The following is a 340-nucleotide window of genomic DNA, read 5'->3' on the forward strand; positions in this document are numbered from 1 at the left end:
ATATATATATATATATATATATATAATATATCATATATATGAATGTGTATGTATATCTATATAAATTTATGTATGTGTGTGTATGTGTATACCTATATATATATGATATATATTTAAATACATATACATATATACGTATACCTATATAAATATGTATACGTATCTATACATATACACACACATATATATATATACATATATACATATACATATATACATATGTATACATATCTATATATATGCACACACACATTTATATATATATATATACATATATACATATACATATATACATATGTATACGTATCTATACATATGCATATATATATATATATATATA

The sequence above is a fragment of the Octopus bimaculoides genome, chromosome 11, assembly GCF_001194135.2.
Source record: "Octopus bimaculoides isolate UCB-OBI-ISO-001 chromosome 11, ASM119413v2, whole genome shotgun sequence".
NCBI classification, from domain to species: domain Eukaryota; kingdom Metazoa; phylum Mollusca; class Cephalopoda; order Octopoda; family Octopodidae; genus Octopus; species Octopus bimaculoides.